The 19,812-nt window shown below is 37.7% G+C and overlaps 1 pseudogene; it reads left to right on the top strand.

Annotated features, from left to right (window-relative positions):
* The first annotated feature begins 2,677 nt into the window (after window positions 1-2,677).
* On the top strand, window positions 2,678-10,385 carry LOC124501971 (heterogeneous nuclear ribonucleoprotein F-like; annotated as a pseudogene).
* The last annotated feature ends 9,427 nt before the right edge of the window (window positions 10,386-19,812 follow it).

The raw sequence follows: 19,812 nt of genomic DNA, 5'->3' as shown, positions 1-19,812 counted from the left end.
TGAATCAATGAAATATGGTCATTTACTTGCTTACTTATTGTTTATTATCTGTCTCTCTCCACTAGAATTAAACTCCAAGATGGCAGGGACTTTTATACTTATTTTTCACAATTGGAATAGTGCCTAGGGAATCATGATAGGTATTCAAGAAGTATTTTTTGATTGAATGAATGAAAGCAGGTAAAGGTGTGTTAAGTTTCTCATTTTACATAAAGAAAATATAAAAGATGATACCTTACTTCTGATATTTACAATTGGCTATAAATATAGGTTGAATATTTGGGGTGGGGGGTAAAATACTATGTAATTCAAGATTTAAAAATCAAAAGGTATAATATTCGGGATGCCCGGGTGGCTCAGTCGGTTGAGTGTCCAACTTCAGCTCAGGTCATGATCTCACAGTCCGTGGGTTCAAGCCCCGCATCAGGCTCTGTGTTGACAGCTCAGAGCCTGAAGCCTGCTTCGGATTCTATGTCTCCTTCTCTCTCTGCCCTTCCTCTGCTCGTGCTCATGCACACTCGCTTGCTCTCTCTCTCCCCCCCTTCAAAAAATAAATAAACATTAAAAAAAAATTTTTAAAGGTACAATATTCAATAAAGATATAAAAATCATGAACCTTAACAGACTGTAAACTATGGTCCCAGATTCACAAATAGACACACCCCACACATCAGAAACGGGTTGCAAAACAAGGAGAAAAATACAAAAATATAGTTTTTATGGGAGACTTTAATATACCTTTTCCTGCCTTTGACATATCTACAAAGATAGAAAGTCACATACAGAAGAATAATATAATTAAATAAATTGAACAAATATATAGTTAGCTATGTAAAATCTTCATTTTCAAGTGTCAGGAGAATATTTCTACAAAGTGTTCATATTCTTGGTCATAAAATACAATCTAAATAGTCATACTAGTTTAGCAAAAAGCAGAATACAAAAACCAGTAACAAGGCAAAAGCAAAAACAAAGAATAGAAAGCATGAAATATATCAGTTATAGGGGCCACCTGGGTGGCTCAGTCAGTTAAGCATCTGACTCTTGGTTTAGGTGCAGGTCTTGATCTCATTTTGTGAGTTCGAGCCCTGCATCAGGCTCTGTGCTGACAGCATGGAGTCTGCTTGGGATTCTCTCTCTCTTCCTCTCTTTCTGCCCCTCCCCCACTCACACTGTCTCTGTCTCTCTCAAAATAAATAAAGAAACTTAAAAAAAAATTTTAAAGAAATACATCAGTTATAAGTTATTTAAACTTCTATACTAAATAAAGATTCAAACCATTCCCTATTCTATAACTGGTAGATAACAAATGTTTTATTCCCTTTAATGAAAGTAGGTTCTGTGATTCCTTTCACTTACTGTTTTAATCTTTTGTAACATAAACTATGCTTATTAGTTTTCATCTTCAGTTACTTGAACAATATATATCACGTTTTAATTCCACTAGTTGTTGACTTAAAGATATGCAACACGTGCTAAGTGAAGACAGCCAATATATGCCAACAAAATGTATCCAAAACAGAATGTGTGGGAAAGCTTACAAGTAAAAGTGTGGGAATAATTAATAAGAAAAACAAAGAACAATAACAAAGATAAAAACAAAACAAAACAAAACGAAAAGCAGGATAAAAAATTAAGTTTTAACGTCAGAATACAGCAAAACAGTGGAATCTTAAAAAGTCTGAGCTGATTCTTGGGTCAAAATAATGAAACAAATAAATCTCTGTCAAAAATAAATTTAGAAAGAGAAAATAAATCAACAATGAGATATAAAAGGAACTAGAAAGCCTCACAGACCAGGTTGCTGGAAATCAGAGTGGCAAGATGGACTGATGGTAAACCAGGGTTGATCTTGTACCTTCTCCTGATCCTGAAACCAAGAGGCTAACGTTTAGCAGCCATGAGACGGATAGGAAGCAAGCAAGACCTTGGGGACTAGCCAGGAGGGACTTGCAGTTGAGATCAAAGCACAGATGTAGGAAGGCTATATCCTCAAGGAAACAAGACACAAACCAAGACTTCCTACTACCAGCAAAAGAAGGCAAGAAAATGCATGAATCCCAACCTGGGCTCTGAGCAGGAGTATAACATGACTGTCAAAGAATTAATAGCTCAGGCCTGCCTTCAAAGGAGTTTGGTGTTGGATTTTATACACATATAATCCCAGAAAGCCCAAAGCAACAACACTTAAAATAGCCCAGACTGGTAAATGGCCAAGCTACCTAAAAGAGGAAAATAATCCTGCATGAAGGGATGTCTCCCTCACAAGACTCCCATATATGAAGCCCTGCTACCCATATTTCACCATCCAAAACACATGAGAAAAGAAGGTTGACCCATGAACAAGGGTCAACAGAAACAACAAAAGCACAACACAGAGAATTAGACTGTCAAAAATTTTAGATATAAGAATTATTGGATATAAACTATAAAATAATTATGTTAAAAATACATGAGAAATAAAAGATGGAATGAAATCCATGAGAAAGGAACAAAAGATCATTTTATTTCCTAACATTATGACAGACAAAATACACTGAATGATCCACTAATTGAAAGCATTTAAATGCTGGATACTATATAAAGAAAATATTTTTAGCACATTATTGCACTGACACAAAAGCAAAAAATTTGCAGGTCCTCAAAATGCACTGAAAATTGAAATCCTAAAAGGAAAATGACACCAAAACTGGCTGTTGCCCTGAAGATTTCTGTTGCCCACCTGGAGACCCTGAGGTTTCATTTCAATTTCTACATGAGACTCTTCTACATGAGGTAACAAAAGTTGGAGTTTTGGGCCCACCTGAGTTAGGAACCTAATAATGGATCTTAAACTGCAACACACACACACACACACACACACACACACACACACACACACAAACACAGCCTACCTCTATCAGTGTAATAATGAATTAGAAATAAACCCGCTACATAGAAGGAGAAAGCCAGGAAGTTGCCCTAATGCAGCCTTTCCATTTGATGGAGGAGGAAAAAAATCCTCTTCAAAAAATTTGTATCCATAAACCAATACACCTGCAGGTTTTGTTGCACATTCATATTACTTATATGATATAAAAAATACCTAAGTGGAAAAATTAAAGTGGTTCTGGGTTAACAATGTCCCCTAGGTGGCTGGCAAAAGCAAATAAGAATCCTCTTTGATGATTTTACCTTTTGTTTGAGTTTCAAAAAATTCCTAAAGATGTAGTCCTAGGAATAATGCAGCTTACACTTAAATTTCATAAAATACATTAAAAAAATGTTTTAATGTTTATTTTTGAGAGAGAGAGAGACCCAGAGTGTGAGTGGCAGAGGGGAAGAGAGAGAGGGAGACACAGAATCCAAAGCAGGCTCCAGGCTCTGAGCTGTCAGCACAGAGCCCGATGCGGGGCTTGAACCCATGAACAGTGAGATCAGACCTGAGGTGAAGTCAGATGCTCAACTGACTGAGCCACCCAGGTACCCCTCATAAAATACATTTTAAGAAAAGGAAGATAACATGAATGAAAACAAGTAGAAATAACAGCTGCAGAAACAAACCCACAGAAATCAGATAGTGACGATGTCAGATATAGAAAAATATTATAATTAACATATTTAAAGAGTTAAATGAGAAGCTTGAATATATGAGCAACAAATGACCAAAAAGAACCTAACAGCACTTCTGGAAGTAAAATATACAATAGATGAAATAAAAATACTCAGTGTTGATTAAACAATAGAATAATAGAATGTAGCTAAGAAAGATAAATAAAAACTATGAAGAAAAGTAAAAACACATGAAATCTAGAAATAGATGGTCTCATGTATATCTATTTAGGGTTCCAAAAGGGGAAAAATAGAAAGAATGGGAAAGAGGATCTCTGTAAAGAGATATGGCTTGGAATTTCCAGAATTATTGAAAATCACAAAACCTCAGTTCAAAGAAACCCAATATATTCCAAATAGGATAAATAAAAAGAAATCTACATCTAGACACAGCACAGGAGAACATCAACCTAAGGGAGATCTTAAAACTATCGAGAGGATAATGAATGATTGTTAACATAGAAATGGCAACTAGGCTGAATGTTCACTTCCTGAAGGTAACAGTATAAGCCAGAAGACAGTAGAATGGTGTATCTTTAATGTGTTGAAAGAAAATAAATATCAACTTAGCATTCTATACCCAAAGAAACTATCTTTGAAATATGAAAATAAAATAGACATTTTAGACAACATAGAGAGCTTGTCACCTTCAGTAAGGGAAATTCTAAATTTTATATATATATCAGAGAGATGGAAATCACATTGATTGGAGCAGCACTATTAATAGAAACATATACGTAATCCTATATTCTCTGGTAGTCACATTATGACCATTGAAAACAAAAGGTGAAAAATTGATGTTAATTATTTAGCCAAATGTATTAAAAATATCATTTTAAAAAATTACTGAGTAATAAAAAATTACTGATGAGATAGTTTACATTTATTTTTTTGTAATAAGTCTTTGAAATCCAGTGTGTATTTTATATTTACAACACAGTGAAATTGCAATGCTGACATTTAAAGTGAAATGAAGTCCTATGACAATACTACATGCATGTTTAACAGAAAATGATTTTCCACTCCTTTTTTTTCTAAATATAAATTTACACTGACTCAGATAAAAAATATTTAGTTCCTCAGCCTTACTAACCACATCTCAAGTGTAAAATAGCCGTATGTGGCTAATGGCGACCACATCGGACTGTGAAGATATGGAGACTTTGTGATTTTCCATGGAATAATGAAGAATTATGTTGGCAAATAAGAGAAAATTTAATTAAGCATTGTAACAGTCATCATCATCCTCATTGCCATTATCATAACCATTATTATCATGGAAGATATATAAGCAGCCAAAAACTAAGATAATGGAGGAAAATAGCCTGTAAGTTGGGCAGGAGGAATTAGAATGAAAGCATTTTTAAAACCTTATATTTTTGAGAGAAGGGTAAAATCTTTTAGACTTTGTTAAATTTGACATGCATGTCAAAATATTTGGGTAGGGTGATAGAAGAAAATATGGCAGAGTATGGACCTCCAGGAGCCATCCTGCCCCTAAACCCCTAAATGTTTGGCAAAACAAAACTAAACAAACCCTGTTATAATCACAACCCTGGAAGAGAACAGAAAGTCTACAGCAACCAAGCACACACTCAGCCAGCAGAAAAGCCTCCAAAATAAGGTAAGAGTTCTTTGTGATATTCTAACTTCTAGCTCCATCCTCTTTCCTGTCATGGTGGCATTCTTGAAAATGGCAGCCTGCATTCCCAGGGTGGGTACCTGGAACCAGAAGAACAGAAAGGGTCTGATTCCCAAGGAACTGTGTTTCTCTGCTTTGACCTTGCTAGAGTTCCCTTCAAAGACTTATGCAAGAGTCTCCCCTTTGTTTTGCCTAACTCTGAACTCTATCAGAGTGGAGTGGCTATGTGGTCCTCAAAAACAATGAAAACAAATAAAATGAGCAGGTTGCTGTTGCCTGGGGGTAGGAGGCTAGGGGAGAAAGCTGGGACAAACAAAAGACATGCCAAAAACCTAGGAGGGAGAGCTAGGGAGTGCAATTTGTGGGGGGAGTAGGGTAGAAGAGAGGCTTTATAATTGATTTTCAACAAGTTCCATAGGACTATTCAATGGTGAAGAGTCTCTTCAACAAATGGTGCTGGGACAACTAGATATTCACGTGTAAAAGAATGATGTACAAAAACTAACTCAAAATAGTTAACAGATCAAAATTTAAGCTCTACAGCAATAAAATTCTTAGAAGAAAATGGGAAAATTTTCTTGGCTTTGGCAATTGTCAATGGTTTCTTTCTTTCTTTCTTTCTTTCTTTCTTTCTTTCTTTCTTTCATGTTTACTATTTTCAGAGAGAGACAGAGCATGAGCTGAGGAAGGGACAGAGAGAGAGGGAGACATAGAATACCAAGCAGGCTTCAGATAACTCAGGGCTCGAACTCATGGACCAGGAGATAATGACCTGAGCTGAAATCGAGAGTCTGATGCTTAGCAGACTGAGCCACCTAAGTCCCCCTTTGTTAATGGTTTATTAAATGTGACCCCAAAAATACAAGCAATGAAGGAAAAAATAGATAAGCTAGATTTCATAAAAATTAAAAACTTTCATGCATAGGGGAGCCTGGGTGATTCAGTCAGTTAAGCATCTGGCTCTGATTTCAGCTCAGGTCATGATCTCACAGTTCATGATATCAAGCCCCGTGAGGCTCTGCATGCAGACAGCACGGAGGCTGTTTGGGATTCTCTCTCTTCCACTCTCTCTGCCATTCCTCTACTTGTGCTCTTTCTCTCTCTCTCTCTCTCTCTCTCTCAAAAAATAAATTAATAAATAAACTTTAAACATTTGAAAAAACCCTTTCATCCATCAAAGGATACTCTAAAAGTGAAAAGACCATCCAGAAACTGGGAGAAAATATTTGCAAATCATGTATCTGATAAACATCTAGTATCCAGAGTATATAAAGAACTCTTACAACTCAACAGCAGACACAAACCCAATTTAAAAATGGACATTTCTCCAGATATCCAAATAGGCAACAAACACATGAAAACATGCTAACTGAATTAGTCATTTAGAAAATGCAAATGAAAAGCACACTGAGAAACTATTTGTAGTAAAAAAAAAAAAAAAGAAAAAGGAAAATAACAAGTATTTGCAAGGATGTAGAAAAACTATAAATCTTATGGATTTCTGGTAAAAATATAAAATTGTACAGTGCTGTGGAAAACAATTTGGTGCTTCCTCAAAAATGTAAACATGGAATTTCCACATAATCCAGTAATTTCCCTCATAGATATACACCCAAAAGAATTACACATAGGTGTTCAAACAAAAAGTTAAGAATGTTCATAGTAGCTCTATTTACGATAGCCAGAAGGTAAAAACAACTCAAATGTCTATCACCAGATAAATGAATAAACAAAATGTGAGATATCCATTCAATAGAATATTATTCAGCCATAAAGACAATTATTGCATATGTTACTAATACATGCTACAACATGGATGCACCTTGAAAACCTTACACTCAGTGAAACAAGCCAGATACAAAGGACCACATACTGTATGATGCCATTTACATGAAATGTACATAATAGGCTAATCCATAGAGACAGAAAGTTAATTTGTGGTTGCCAGGGGCTGGGAGGAGAGGGGAATTGGGAACGACTGGTTACATTTCTTAAAACATTTATTTTTGAGAGAGAAACAGAGCACAGGCAGGGGAGGGACAGGGAGAGATGGAGACACAGAATCCAAAGTAGGCTCCAGGCTCTGAGCTGTCAGCACAGAACCCCACACGGGGTTCAAACCCATGAACTGTGAGATCATGACCTGACCTGAAGTTGTACACTTAACCAAATGAGCTACCCAGGTACCTTGGGAATGACTGCTTAGTGGGTACAAGTTTCCATTTAGAGTGATGAAAAATTTTGGAAATATATAGTTCTAATTGTACATTGTGTGCAATTTGGGCTGGCTGTGCATTGTGAATATAGTTAATGCCACTGAATTGTACTTTAAAATGATTATGATGAATGTAATGTCATTTTACCACAATTAAATGTGTGTTAACCACTAAATGATTAGCCAGAGGACATATAATTTCTAAACACAGGAAGTAGACAAAAAAGAATAAAAAACGGAAAAAGTAACACCCGATAGCAACCCACTGAAAAATATATTCAGCATGATTAATAAGCTCTACACTCATATGTATGCGTATTTCATGTTTTCTTCAAAAGAACAAGATACCATATAAAAAACTCAGCATACAAAGATCTTTATAAATGTTTATTTTAAACATTTTTTATAATGTTTATTTATTTATTTTGAGAGAAAGACCGTGCGTTCACAAGCAGGGAAGGGAAAGAGAGAGAGAGAGAATCCCAAACAGGCACTGCACTGTCAGCACAGAGCCCTATGTGGGACTGATCCCACCAACTGTGATATCATGACCTGAGGCGGAATCAAGAGTGGGTGACTTAAGGGACTGAGCCACCCAGGCCTCCCTTTCACAAATGTTTCTTTTTAAACTGTATGGGTTACACAGTAGATTAAGCAGAGCTAAAATAATAAATAATTAGTAGACTGAAAGATGGATCTGATGAAATCATCCAGAATGCAGCACTCACACACATTAAAGACAGGACAGAGGTGCCTCTCCATGCTCAGCGGTAGAGCTTGCTTAGGATTTTCTCTCTCTCACACTCTCTCTTCCTTCCCCTCCCCCTCCCCCTCCCCACCCCTCGCACCTGCTAGTGCTCTCTCCCTCTCTCTAAAATTAAAAATATATATATTTAAAATACACATTTTTAAAAAGTTTTTTTTTTTATGTTTATTCATTTTTGAGAGACAGAGACAGAGTGCGAGCAGGGGAGGGGAAGAGAGAGAAGGAGACACAGAATCTGAAGCAGGCTCCAGGCTCAGAGCTGTCAGCACAAAGCCCAATGCGGGGCTCAAACCCACGAACTGTGAGATCGTGACCTGAGCCTAAGTCGGACGCTCACCCAACTGAGCTACCCAGGCCCCCAAAATATATTTTTGAGAGGATAAAAGTCATAGAGAATTGGTTAAAGTCTTTATCATTGGAATTCCAGGTGGAGAAAATGAAGAGAATTAGAAAGAGGGAATATTTACTTCCGAGGGATAATTTTCCATAATTGATGACGATTCTTGCTTTTCATCCTCTCATTCAGAAAGTGCCACAAGCCTGCTGTCAGCCTATTTCAGTGAGCTCCTCCTGCACCTGTCAGTGCGGGTGACCTTCACTGTGCTTCCCACAGACACATTGCTCAGATGCGCCCCTGGCGGCCGAGGGCTGCAAGCTTAAAAGCTCAGTTTCAACCCTCCTATGAAACCTTTGCCTACAGCCAGTTGAGTTTCCATTTCAGGCTAGTAACAGAAGGAGATGCACCTGGACTTTCCTGGAGCCCTCTGCGTTTTCAAGTGTCAGGCGGAATTAAGGGTTCTTTGACTGTAAACTGCACTTGTTTGAACAGTCCTGCTCCCCTCAGCAATTTGTCACCTATCAGAAGTGTCTCCAACTGTGGGCATCCCACCCTTATCCTAGAGTTGTTCTTTAAGCCACAAAAAAAGCTGCATCCAAGTTTATTTGACCTCTGTTCTCTCAAGTGTCCATGAGGCTGCGCCCGAGGGAGGTGAAGGCTTTGTGGTCAAGCTCCGTGGCCTGCCCTGATCCTGCTCTGTTGAGGATGTGCAGAATTTCCTTTCTGACCACACAATACATGATGGGGCTGCAGGTGTTCATTTCATCTACTCTAGAGAAGGCAGGCAGAGTGGTGAGGCTTTTGGTGAGAGTGGTAAGGGCCATGTAAAAACGGCCCTTAAAAAAGACAGGGAAAGCATACCACAGAACCAAGATGGACTGAGTGTTGAAGCCCCGTGGTCCAAACGGTGCTGACACCGCCAATGATGGCTTTGTGCGGCTTCGAGCTCCCCCATTTGGAGGCACCGAGAAAGAAATTGTTCAGTTCTCAGGGTTGGAAATTATGCCAAGCAGGATCACATTGCCTGTGGACCTCAGGGGCAAGATTAGAGGGGAAGCCTTTGTGTAGTTTTGCCTCACAGGAGTTAGCTGAGAAGGCCCTAAGGAAGCATAAGGAGAGAATAAGGTGCAGGTATGCTGAAGTGTTCAAAAGCAGTCAGGAAGAAGTTAGGTCATACTCGGATCCCCCTGTGAAGTTCATGTCTATACAGCGGCCAAGGCCCCAAGATCGTCCTGGCACAGTCAGGAGGTGTATTGGCATCATCAAGCAAGCGGGCCCGGAGAGGATGAGGTCTGGTGATTATAGTGCAGGCTATGGGGGCTCTGAGGACAACGGCAGCCTCAGCGATGGCTACAGCTTACCACTGATGTGTTTGGGAGAGACCTCAGCTATTGTCCCTCAGGCACGGATGACCACAGGTATGGAGACAGGGAGTTCACTGTCGGGAGTAGCACTGGACAGTGTCCACATGAGAGGGCTGCCATACACACCCACAGAGAACGACACTTACGACTTCTCTCCGCTCAACCCTGTGAGAGTGCATATTGAGACTGGGCCTGATGGAAGCGTGACCGGCGGAGCTGATGTTGAGTTTGCCACTCACGAAAAAGCTGTGGCAGCTATGTCCAAAGACCAGGCCAACATGCAACACAGGCACATAGACCTTTTCCTGAATTCCACTCCTGGGGCCAGCAATGGGGCGTATAGCAGCCAGATGATGCAAGGCATGGGAGTGTCAGCCCAGCCTACTTACAGTGGCCTCGAGAGCCAGTCTGTGAGTGGCTGTTATGGGGCTGGCTATTGAGGCCAGAACAGCATGGGTGGATATGATTAGTTTTGTAGGAACATTTGCACTATTGCAATCAAATTTTCACAGGCATACAACAAGCAGTGAAAAGCAATTATTACTCTTAGAAGAAGCTGTGGGACCCATTTTGCACCATGAGTTTGTGAAATCTGGATTAAAAAATTACCTTTGCAGTGTTTTCTCATGCAAACTTTCTTCTAGCATGTGATAATGAGTAAACTAAAACTATTTTCAGCTTTTCTCAAGTAACATTTTGGTTGTGTATTTCAGAGTGATGTTATATGAGTTAAAGTGGTCTTAAGTACGTTGAATGGATCTTTTACACCACATTGCCATGAACACATTGGGGAGACATACTTTTTTGGACAACTCAAGGTGCTAGATCCCTCATTCAAAGACAAACATTTCTCATGTTTGTTCATTCTAGTTTATTTTCCTTTAAAATCTTTTAGGTTAAGTTTAAGCTTTTAAAAATAAATGAGTTTTGAAAATTGAGACTCATTACTAATACTGTAGGAATTGGTGAGGATTTGACTTAAAACTTACCTGTACTGTAATTTCCTTTTGGGTATACTTTGCTAGGTGGGACTTAAGTTTTTTTTGTTAGCTACATTTTTTTTCTTAAAGATTTTTCCACAATGAAAAAAACAATAAAGTGCCATAAATTATAAGACAAAGAATCTCTATTTCTGTTGAGATTTAATATATGTGAGTCAATACAATATCCAGCATTCCTAAATTCTGTCATAAATATTTTCCTCAAGGTAGCCTGGCAAGTATTCAGTACTCATAATATATGCTAACATGTATATACCTCATTCAACACTTGTGATATGACTTTCCCAGTTCAGAAATGGTATCAATGTACTCTCTCTTGTAGTTAAGGAATAACAATCTAAATCCATACCAGATCCTGGTAAGCAAGCATGGTGATAATTTGGAGAAAAAATGACATTGAACATAAATATTTTTTTCTTGGCTCCAAATTCTACCTTATCTGGGAAAATTTCATGACCACTGGATCTAGCTTGGAAACTTTTCCCAAAGTTTAAGTGGTATTATTTGTTGATTTTTGAGATAGAAATAGATATATCTTGGACATGGAATATGCTTATTAAGCCAAAAGTGAGGTAAAATGGAACAGGAACAGTTGAACAGGAACAATTTTGGTAAATGTGGAACATGAAGTCATTATAAATATAGTCAGGTTGAAGAGTTACTTGGTACCTATTGATTTTATGCATTAGTTTAAAATATAGGCCTGTCCCACTTACTCTTTCCATTTAATATATGTACAGTGCAACCCAATAAATTTGCTTAAGTAATTGATCCACCTAACTAGCTTTAGATTTATTTCTTAAAAAACATAAAACCAACTTATATGTCTATTGTATCTTCCCCATACTTCCCCAGATTTGCAGTGATTCAGAACCAAGCTCATTTCTTGCCACAACTTTTGGGTATTGGTTTATACTAAAATTCTTTTTTCATGACCTAAATAAAACAAGTGTTAAAAGAGGCCATTTAAAATAAGCTAAGATGCAGAAGTCTTTCTCCAACTGTACCTTTATTGATTACAATGTGTATAACATGCCATTACACCAGGAAAACAACACCCTACTAATCACTTTGAAGCCTACTGTTGTACTTCCAAGACCTTGAACTTTCCCTTGCTGCTATTGGGTATGTTGTGAGTGACTGTATTGACTTTAAATCATTATGCTTTGGAATTAAGGGTAAGGATGTTTAGCTAAACAATGTTGGGTACCTGAAATTTACAAACATGAGTTATGTGTAAATTCAGTATAAGTAACATACATGAAAATAGTTTACAGTAAAGCCAAAATTCCCTGTAGCCTGCTTACACAACCTCAACAGATAATCTTGTCCAATTTCACATGGTCGATCCAATTTTATGTAGTCAGGCTGAGGACTAAAATTGTCAAGGAATGCACTAGGAATTCAGGTCTCTATTCAGATTTTTATTATTATCATCATCATTATCATCTTGGCTTATTGACTAAATAACTCTCGCTTGCCTAGTAGATCTGTGAACGTATGTGTCTATTGAGCACTTGAAATGCAGTTAGTCCAAATTAAGATGTGCTGTAAGTATAAAATCCACACTGGATTTTTAAAAATTAACATGATAAAGAGAATGTGAAATATGTCATTAAAATGTTTTATATTGATTACATGTTGATAATACTTTGGACACACTAGGTTAAATAAAATATATCCTCACAATTAATTTCACTTGTTTTTGATGTGAGTAATAGAAACTTTTAAATGACATATGTAGTGCATATTTGTGAGTTTCATTACATTTCTACTAGATAGTGCTGTAGCGGATTGTCAAAGATAAAGTTCTTGTTCAGTCATGGCTGTACTTTTTGACTCAAGAATCCCAAAAAGGGTCACTCATTTGGGTTAATGCCCCAAAACACTAATTTAAAATGTTAAGTATTAGGCCAACAGAGCTAGCACAGGGATCAGTATTAGGTTTATCTGGTCAGAGTATTTTTTCAAAGACATATATGATTGTGGCACTACAATTTCCTAAGATTTAATGACACCTTGAAATTTTAGGAACCAACTTTTCTGGATGCAACTTACCTGTCTTTCACATTTATAACATATACATTATTTAAAGTATGTAGTATGTGTATTTTATATGTATACATATATGTGTGTGTGTGTGTGTGTATTTTATATATATACATATGTATATATATATATATATATATATACATATTTTATATGTATATGTATATATGTAACTTAATATTTACTTGATAATTCAGTATACAAATTATATACTTTATCCTACCTTATATTTAAAAAATAACACTAGGGGGGCACCTGGGTGGTTCAGTCAGTTGAGTGACCAACTTCGGCTCAGGCCATGATCTCACGGTTTGTGAGTTCCAGCCCCGCATCGGGCTCTGTGCTGATAGCTCAGAGCCTGGAGCCTGCTTCTGATTCTGTGTCTCCCTCTCTCTCCGCCCCTCCCCCATTCATGCTCTGTCTCAGAAATAAATAAACACTAAAAAAAATTTTTTTTTAATAAAAGAATAGCACTAGGGGAGCCTGGGTGGCTCAGTCCACTGAGCGTCTGACTTTGGTTCAGGTTGTGATCTTGCAGTTCGTGGGTTGGAGCCCCACATTGGGCTCTGTGCTGACAGCTCAGAGCCTGGAGCCTGCTTCGGATTCTGTGTCTCCCTCTCTCTCTGCCCCTCCCCTGCTTACACGCTGTCTCTCTCCCAAAAATAAATTTAAAAAAAATTTATAAATAAATAAATAAAAACACTAAGTTCGAGTAACACTATGAAAAACAATTCTTGGTCTTATTATTATCGGTCTTATTTTATAATGCCATAATAAAAACTGTGTTTACACAGGAAAACATTAAAGATACTAGAGAGTAGAATAAAATCAATTTGGCAGATTTTAAGTCATAGTAAGCTAACTCTTCTGCACTTCACTATTTGCAATGAATTATGCTGTTACAGACATTACAACTTTTTTCTTCATTTCTAACTCAGTAACATGTCATTTTTTTTACTTTGTTCTTATATTTTACTTTATCTTTCAGCTTTCTAAGTGAGAGTGTATTTATTTGATAATTTAGAAAAATACTTAAAGTAATAAAGTTTTATGAGAGCTCGAAGGCAACAGAGTGGAGTAGACATCCACAGTTGGTCACTAATTTTCCCCCTTCTTTTGGGTACAGCCCTGGTTTTCCTTCAAAAACTCTCCTCCCCCAATGTTAGTCTGATGGTTTGGATGGAGTTGGATTCCGTCCTCAGCACTTACTGTATCACAGCCCCTTGGCCACAAGATGGACACTCATCAGAGTCAATTCGAAATTAGTCCCAAGACTTTTACCAGACAACCAACAGAGATACTCATTTTTCCTAAGGAAATAGGAGCCATTATAAGTCATCTTGCACCACAAGGTAAGAGCCCTTCTAAAACTGCAATTAATACAGAGAAAAGAAGAACAAAGAGAAAGAGACAACATTGTTTGTGCTCCTGGATCCTGTTGTGTCTAAAAACAGTCCACATTTGGACAGCCCAGATGTGTGTGTCAAAAAATTACCCAGAATTCCTTAACATTGTTTGGGTTGGGTTTTCTGTGGCAGGTTGATATTTAGCTAAAACATACCTACATGGCTATGGCGTTTGTTTGTAGAACATCCTGATGAATTGGTACCTATTCTAGTAATCAATTTGATTAGTTATTGCCCACATCATTCCGGTTGACAAATAATTTAAATATCACCCTTCTTTTTCATCAAAATAGTTTGAATAGTAAGGCAGGATTTGGAAACAGCCGTATATAAAGAATAAGGGTAACATTTTAGTTAACAAAAAGAGAATGAGGGAGGGCAAAATACAAACCTATGCACAAAAATATAGAACAGATACTTTTACCATAAGGTTAGAAAAAGATATCAAGACCTTTTCAGCCATAGCAGATCATCTGCTCTCTTCAAGCACGTTTCCTCTTTCATTAAAGGAACATTCAAAATAACTGCTCTGCTGTCTTATAACATGTGGGATTCTACCTAGAGAAGCACTTTCTGCGTACACCATTCTATGTGAAGAAACAGTGATAATGAAGACAAGCGAATGCTTCCCAACTATGAAGTATTATTACTCCATTTGATTCATACATCTGATTTTCAGGTTATTTATATTCCCCATGTGTTTCTAGTACAGTATCAACTGAGTTTCCATGTAAGAAACTAGGTACTTTGTTATTATAGACAATATTGTTTCAATCTTATCACCCTTAACATTATTCCAATGATACTTTCTGTTTGCGCACGTTGTTATTCTCCTCTCAACATTCTCTGTCACACCAACCAGAAAAATATAGTTACTTTTACCTCCACTCTCTTTAAAATTCATCCAAATTCTCCAAGCCACAATATATTTTCATATGATTTGTTACCTTGAGCAAAGAGATGTCCTTTTTTATGCTTTAATTTTTACACTCACCTGGTATTTTTTATTTTTTTAGAGTTTATTTATCTATTTTGAGAGAGACAGAAATAGCACAAGAGGAGGAGGGGCAGAGAGAGGGATACACAGAGAGAATTCCAAGCAGGCTCTACACTGTCAGCACAGAGCCGGACCAGGGGCTTTGTGAACCCATGAACTCTTGAGATCATGACCTGAGCCGAAACTAAGAGTCAGATGCATAACCGACGGAGCCACCCAGGTACCCCGGCTATTCTTTTAATGAAAATAATATTTTATGTTTTTCTTGTTTAAAATGGGACTCATTTTAGTAGAAATTTTGAAATATACATATAAAATATATCTAAATGATTATAATCTCAATACCCAAAAATAATGACTAGTAATTCTGAAGGGATATTTTAGGGGTATCTATTTTATGAAATATTTTTCACACTTAAAATATCCTTCCACGGGCGCCTGGGTGGCTCAGTTGGTTGAGCGTCCAGCTTCGGCTCAAGTCATGATCTCGCAGTCTGTGAGTTCGAGCCCCGCGTGGGGCTCTGTGCTGACAGCTCAGAGCCTGGAGCCTGCTTCGGATTCTGTGTCTCCCTCTGTCTCTGCCCCTCCCCCACTCACGCTCTGTTTCTCTCTGTCTCAGAAATAAACATTAAAAAAATATCCTTCTATATTATTAAGTGTTATTACAAGGGAATCTCTAAGTCATATCTTAATGTAGCATTGATTACCCATCATTGTTTGTACTTTAACCTAGAGCATATCCCATTTTAGAAAACGGGATCAAAGGGTCAGCCACACTAGACGGTTCCCAATGTCCACCAGGTTAGACACATGATACAAAAGTATGAAGTGGGCACACATTCAACGGTATTGCAGCTATGTAAGTGGTACCAATGATAAGCAGGGGTCCAACGGGAGTTGTGGCACTACTTACCCTTCAGACCATTTCGTAAAGGATTCTCAGGAAAGTGGCAATTTTTAAAAATGAATTTAGAACATGAGAAAATTAAATTTATTGAATGATAAATACAGATGTAGATATTAAAAACAAAAGAGACCATCTATTAATTGTAAATCTTTGGTCAGCTGTATTGATGATACATACGTTCCCATGTTTGCCATTTTCTCTTGCTTCTGATAAGACTTGACACAGGAGTTCAAGAAATCGCTCCGCAAAGACAAGATCAAATTCCAGCAAGAGGTTCTCTTTGACAGCAGAAGGGTGGAGGGAGAGAGAGATGGAGACAGAGAGAAAGAGAGAGAGACAGAGAGAGACAGAGAGGGAGAGAATCCATGGAAAATTCTGAAATTCAATTACTTTAAAATTACTCATACTTTGAAATCCCTATAAACACTATCCTTAGATCTGGTGTAGGCATTAGAATTGCTCTGCCATTTGCTTTGTAGACCCAGGCCACTCATTTAGCTTCTTTGTGCCTCAGTTTCCTCATCTGTAAGCTGCAAAGTTCAATTAGGTGGTCCTTTTTAGCTCTAAAATAAACACAATTCTAGGATACTGTTACTGTCATTGACTAGGGATGGTTGAATATTTATACTATTGAATTTCAACTAAGTACTCACTGCTACTCAATAATCCTTGTATGCACCCCTTAGTACATTCTTCCTCTTGTGCAAAACCAATGCCACACTCTCTCAATCTCTCTCTATTTCTCTCCCTTTTGTCTCTCCATGTAAAGTGTTCTCTTCCCTCTGCGCCACCGCAATTTTTCTCTCCCTCAATTCATTTCCACATACCTCGCACCTACCATGCTGTCTCTCTCCAACTATCAAAATCCTTCTGCCACTTTGCAGACACTCTGGGTGTTCCAAGTAATCTGACCTCAATCCAGCTCTGTTTGAGGGACAAGGAAAGCCTAGGGTTCCCCTACTTCTCTACCATCTTAACTCCTCCCCCCTCCCCACCCCTTAGAACATTCTGCACAGTAACTGGCCCAAAACCTCATTAATCTCAAATCCCCTTCCCATCCCACTATCCACATTGAGCAAATGTGGACCCAATCAATGAATTCTTCAAGTAGACACAGATCAGCTACCAGTGACTGGTCTGTAAAAAGCAACAACATAATGAAGATACCTCCTTGGATAGTTTTGGTAATATCTACTTGAAGCTGAAGAGCCATCACATGCACACTGATGATGAAAATCACAATTTGGAATGCAGTGTTTTCTTCTACATTTTGATTCATCTGTCATTTTTTCCCCACATGCATCTGTTTGATGACCAAGTGTTGGAAATATACATAAATGTCACAAAAAAGTTGATGATGTACCCATTATGTTAATTAAATTCTTCCCCCTTATTTTTGTTCTTCTAAGAAATTGCTAAATGATTTAAGTGCTAAAATTAAGTGGCTGGTCCTGAGAGTAGGGCCATTTCACAGTAACAGTTGAATAGAGAGAATATGTTAAAATTAAAATAAGCTTAAGAAAGAATTATACACTCTGACCAAGGTGGGAAAATTAGCTGAAATATCTGCCAAGGGAAAGTGGAAAGTTCTAAGATACCAGATGTCTCTGTGGGTTCCAAATTTGGAATTCTTTGTCGCCTCTTAAATCTTCCCTCAGAAGTACCAAGCCTTACAATGCATGTGGTTTGGCATATGGGCTGTTATTTTGCATTTCTAGACTCTGAGTCTGCCTCTTCAATCAGTATCCAAGCTATTTTGCTAAGTTCTATGATAGCTTGGGATGCATGGCTCTGAAGAACATGAAGGAAAGAAATAATGACTTCTTCTTTCCTCCATTTCCTTGTAAAAATCTGCAGGTAAGATTTAGGGTCCAAGAAACCATAACTGCTATCTTTCTTTTCTTTCTGTAAGTCCTTTTGAATTTTGTATGCGGAGGGTGAGTGGGTGTGTGGAGAAATAGGGGGTAAAGATGCCTCCCCATATTTAAAAAGCCTTAATTTTTTTTTAAATAATAAATTATCAGAGAGGGCAATTGGGATCTTCCTCTATAGTCCTATTTCTCTCTTCAACACCAGCCACTTTTTGAATCTTCCTATTAAGAACTAACTGTGACACCTGTACCTGATTTCGGGTGATCAAGGCAATAGGGACAATGTAATATGAAAGCCAGTCATTCTTTTAGCAATGAAAGTCAAATTGAAGATGAATAAATAATGGGAGAAGAAAGAACAATTAAATCCAATTAAGAAAGCTCTAATATAAAATAGTAAAAGAAACACCCATTTCAAAACTAAGACATTCATTCTCATTCACATCTCATTTTTCATTTTATAATTTTTAAAAATTTTTTTTTCAACGTTTATTTATTTTTGGGACAGAGAGAGACAGAGCATGAACGGGGGAGGGGCAGAGAGAGAGGGAGACCCAGAATCGGAAACAGGCTCCAGGCTCTGAGCCATCAGCCCAGAGCCCGACGCGGGCTCAAACTCACGGACCGCGAGATCGTGACCTGGCTGAAGTCGGACGCTTAACCGACTGCGCCACCCAGGCGCCCCTCATTTTATAATTTTTTAAAATTGTTTAGAGACAGCAAGAGAGAGCACGATCAGGTGAAAGGGGCAGAGGAAGAGAGAGAGAAAATCCCAAGTAGGTTCCATGCTCAGCACAAAGCCCAATGCAGGGCTCCATCTCACCATCCTGGAATCATGACCTGAACTGAAATCAAGAGTCCGACGCTCACCTGACTGAGCCACCCACATTTTTCTTCATTTTAGATGGCAAGAATATTCAGGCTTGGTCACTAGATGGAATGTATTATGTTGATGGCAAATCACTGATTTGTAAATATTACATAACACCCTCGAACATGAATAACTTACCAGCTATTTTCAATTATTTAAAGAATCAATTGTTAAAAATGTAACTAAAACCTAAATGGATAATTTCAAACCTTCCAACTTATCAGTAACATGAATAATGTAAAATACCTTTAAAAAATCCTTTTTTCTATCAGTGAAAAAACTGTTGCACAAAATTGAGTTTAGAACTGTCTTTTATAAACATGCTAAAATACTATTTTAAAAATAGTGACAAACCTCTTTGGAAAATGGCCTCTATAATGAAAAATCAATTCTGGCAGGATCATTACACATATTAAACATTCATGGGAAAGGTAGAACAGCCAGCAGAGTGTTTAAAAGTAGAAACAAGAAAATATAGATGACCTACATCACAAGCTATCTCCTGGCAGAGGCTTATGGGTCCTGAAATTAGAGGAGACAACCAAAAGTTACCAGACACACAGACGTTTTGTCCCTTTTATTTTGTACCCAGACAGAAGCAGCCATAGCTGCGGGCAAAAAAAAGATAAAGGTGCATTTTTGAAACTAGACCTCTTAGGTTTAAAAAAAATGAGTTGAGAAAGCACATAAATATGAAGTTGTGAATTATGTGATGAGCTATGGAATGATGCGTTAGACCTGTTTTTCTCTCTGAATCAATAATGAGGGTGTTTCCTGAGTGGAGGGCTAGAACCC

Source organism: Lynx rufus, unplaced genomic scaffold (genome assembly GCF_022079265.1).
Source record: "Lynx rufus isolate CCGP_SWC_20201006 ecotype Redwood Valley unplaced genomic scaffold, mLynRuf1.p SCAF_7, whole genome shotgun sequence".
Lineage (NCBI taxonomy): Eukaryota > Metazoa > Chordata > Mammalia > Carnivora > Felidae > Lynx > Lynx rufus.
The sequence above is the reverse complement of the archived record's forward strand: the minus strand, read 5'-3'. Positions and strand labels throughout refer to the sequence as shown.